Below are 4,084 nucleotides of genomic sequence, written 5' to 3' on the forward strand. Positions count from 1 at the left end.
AAATAATTTAAAAAAACTATTCTACAAACTTTATTGAAATTAGAATTAGCTTCATATTATTTAAAATAATTTACCTAAAAAAACCTCATCCAAAAAATCATTTCAAATTATATTCAAACCCTCCTAATGTTTTTATATTATTTTTTAGATTATAACTAGAATTCAAAAAATCATACTATAAAGAGAGATGTTAGAAGACAGGTTTAAAATTTGAAAAAAATACCGATCGTAGCGACGGCTGGGTTGCAGAAGCTAAAGCCCAAACAACACGTGCTAAATCGTTATTGAATCCAATTCCCACACGACCCGGTTGGGTCACAAAAGCTAACCCCAAACGACCTCGTGGTGTCGTATGAAGTGAATTCTCACGGTATGCAAAGGTCGTTTGAAACCTTCCACAGTGTAATTGTTAAAATTATGAAACGTATAGTGCAATCATAGAACAAAAGATCGCAAGAAATGTCAATTTTCTGTCAACCTCTACTTTGAAGTTTGAACCCATCGTCTTTAAACTGGCCCTTCTCATCAATATCACCATTTTCTTCTTTCTGTGATACTGTCCAGAGCTTCTTAACTGCGACTATTTCGCCATTACTAAGTATAGCCTTATAAACCTTTCCAGAAGCACCACTTCCAATTACATTATCCTCATCTAAACAATCCAAGATCTCATATTCACTAAATCCCAATTTGTGGAACGACGTCAATGTCCACTTCGCATTTTCAATACCCTTCTTCTTCTTCTTTTAACTCCTATACTTCAAAACAAACCAACCAACCCCAACAACAAAAAGTACACAAGCAAGAACAAAGATCAGTACCAACCTCACCGAAACTTTGGTCTTATCATGTTGTCCTCTTGGACACAATCCCACTAAATCTCCACACAAACCTGGATTTCCCAAGAAGCTATCCTTGTAAATTTCTTTGGCATATAAAGGTGGAAGATTTCCCGAAAGGAGATAATCTAAAAAACCAAATTTATTCAACACAATTTGGTGGAGTGGAGGAAACAGAGACGGAGACGAAGGTTGGGATGTTTCTTTTGAACTCTTGCTTAAACGTAAAGAAGGTATGTTTGCTTAAACGTAAAGAACGTAAAGAAGTTTGCTGATAGAGGAAACGCAAACGGAAACGGAGAATGAAGTTAACCCGCTCCCAAATTGGGTCGGGGTCTGCCCGACACAAAATGGGGTCTGTCAATAACAAGACCCTCTATTTTTTTTGGAGCACTCACAAAAACTCCAATTTTTTCTTAACTCTATTACTAATTATGAAAAATTAGGATATAAATAAAGAAACAATCCTATCTAGAGTTTCACAGTCTCTAACTTTTTCTAAACAATATAGCTAATCAAAGACCACCCACGTCAGCCTCTCCTTTTTCTCTGGGACTGACACGTCAGATTTTTCTTCAAAAAAGTAAATCTATGCCCTTTTTTTGCAGATTTCAATTGTTCGTAACCCAAACAAACATAAAAAAACAAAACTCTTCACGGGGAAAAAAAAAAAAAAAAAAAAAAAAAAAAAAAAAAAAAACAACAAGTTCTCTTTCATTTTAGTACCGTGTTTCAGATCAAAGGCTTAACGTGAATCTTGAAGCAATCTTACACGAATTGTGAAGGCAAGAGAAAGGATGGGTTTTTATAGGAAAAAAAACGGCAAACCATCTTTGTTTCTTCAATCATCACCAATCTAATTTCTATTGACAATCCAAGATCAACATGTATCTTTTTTTCCTCTGTGAATCACTCTCTCAAATCCGTTCTCTATTTTTAAAAGTTTCTCTTGCGAGTTGTCACTGGGTTGTCGAGTCTTGATATTTGAGAAGCGTAGGTTGTCACTGATATTAAAAAAGAGGAGCGTAGGTTGTCACTGGGTTGTCGAGTCAAATATTTGAGAAGTGATTGATTTCTTTTGTGTCATATCGAGGGTTTGGTTGTATTTGAGTGAAGTGGATAAGAAGAACAATTGATATTAGTGACATTTGTTTTTAGCGTGCAATGGCTTCCTAAATATTTACTATTGGTGATGTGGCTATGATGGATCATGAGAAGATTGTTTTGACCGGCTTCCTTCCTCTCATGACAATGGTGTTTTGTTCGAAAATTTAAATGGAACTGGCGATAGTGATAAGGAAATTTCGGGAGATCTAAAGAGAGTGGAACTACTTATGTCTCGCCAATAGAGGTTGTTGAGATATCGAGAATCCCGAGGAGAGGAATCATTTGATCAGATCGAAGGTGTGCAATGTTTGACCCTGTTTAGTTGGATGGGTTTGCTTTTAGTTTTTATCATTTGAAACTCTTCTCGGTGTTGATCCTACCTTTTAGGAATCGGGGAGACAAAGGTTTTGATCATATGGATAATTCCATGATGCAAGCGGGTCATCTGAAGTTTAATTTGGTTTGAACTTTAGGATATATTATAAGAACAACAAAGCAATTTTACTAGATTCGTTTACTTCTTAAAGAAAGGTATTTACTGAGAATCCGCCGTTTTTTTTTCTTTCTTATATTGATCAGTTAAAGTATTTGCGTCATACATTTTAATTAAGAGTCTTCAAGGTCAATTTTTATTAAAGTTTGAAGAAAAACAAACAAATTCCTGCTTAACAAGTGGTGGTTCTACTGAAAATTTGTAAATCATGTCATGCACAGGCTTTGTTGTGTAACTCTACTTTTTGTTTCTTTTTTTACTTCAGGCTGATCAGTCAGGAACCGTAGTTGAGGTACTCCTGGAGGATGGAAAGCCAGTCAGTGTTGACACGGTACTCTCTGATCAGTCAGGAACCGTAGTTGAGGTACTCCTAGAGGATGGAAAGCCAGTCAGCGTTGACACGGTTCTCTCTCAAAATAAGTAATATGTTGTTTTATACAATAGGATGATTGGCAGATCAATTGCGGTTGATGGTGATTGTAGTAATGGATTTGTTCTACTCGAACGACTTCTTTGTTTAGTTATTTTGGTGTGGAATGATAAGCTCAAGAATCGGAAAGGTTGTACGTTAAGTTGTTTCTAGCAAATTCGAATACACGACACATTTTTGTTATGATGTGTTTTAGCACTCTGGAATTTTATTGTAGCACCTTTGTCTTCATGTTTTTCTGAGTAATTTTACTTATCAGGTAGTGGTGTAACTCCTTTCTTTTTTACTGAATGTGCTCATTTTTTCCTAGCAATTATTGTTTTTGGCGTCAGTCCATTTACACTTATTGTTGTAAATATTTTAGCTACTTATTATTTTTGGGCATTTGGTCGATTTACACTGCATATGCATCTTGGATGAATTCACTTTGTTCCTTATGTAGAACAGCCCACTTGCACTTGCGCAGGCTTACGAAACACGAGCAAAGCTCATTGCTTTGCATTCAAAATTGGCTGAAGAAGGGGCCATTGATATTGTAATAATAAAAACAACTGGTGACAAAATCTTAGATCAGCCCCTTGTAGATATAGGTGGTAAAGGATTTTTTACGAAAGAAATAGATGAGGCACTTTTAAATAGTGATATTGATATTGTTGTTCACTCCATGAAAGATGTACCTACATATTTACCAAATGGTACTATTTTGCCTTGCAACCTTCCCCGGGAGGATGTTCGAGATGCATTCATTTCCTTGAGTGCAGCTTCTTTATGAGCTTCCACAGGAGTGTTGTTGGTAGTGCTTCACTCGAGGAGACAATCACAAATACTCTACGGATATCCAAAGACTTTCGAGGTTAGTGGTTTCATAAATATTATGTTTTGTTGGCGTTAATTAGGTTCCATCTACTCTAGAGGTAGCAAATCCTTTTAACAAGACCACAGGCATGATCTTGAATTACGAGTTGGTAATTTATGGGCCAAGATTTTTTGTTTTGTGAAGAGTGTCACAAAAATAAAAATTTGTCTGTCATCATCTGTTATACTACCAGCAATGCTCGATAGGGTCAAAATCAAATTTCCTAACTCAATCACTGGCCACTACTTGCAGGTTGCTTCTCATTAATCCATAATGAGCTTCCATTTGCCTTAAGTAAATCTTTATAGCAAAATAGCGCATTTGAAACTGCTCTAAGCAAAACACTAACCTTGGTCTGT

At 36.0% G+C, this 4,084-nt stretch overlaps 1 long non-coding RNA gene across 1 annotated transcript; it reads left to right on the forward strand.

The window, feature by feature from the left end:
- Nucleotides 1-241: 241 nt before the first annotated feature.
- LOC147517674 (uncharacterized) lies at nucleotides 242-3,100 on the forward strand. Its single transcript, XR_015213929.1, has 2 exons — nucleotides 242-1,072; nucleotides 2,705-3,100. It is a non-coding gene; the product is annotated as an uncharacterized LOC147517674 (long non-coding RNA).
- The last annotated feature ends 984 nt before the right edge of the window (nucleotides 3,101-4,084 follow it).

Source organism: Coptis chinensis, chromosome 2, assembly GCF_015680905.1.
Source record: "Coptis chinensis isolate HL-2020 chromosome 2, ASM1568090v1, whole genome shotgun sequence".
NCBI classification, from domain to species: Eukaryota; Viridiplantae; Streptophyta; class Magnoliopsida; order Ranunculales; family Ranunculaceae; genus Coptis; species Coptis chinensis.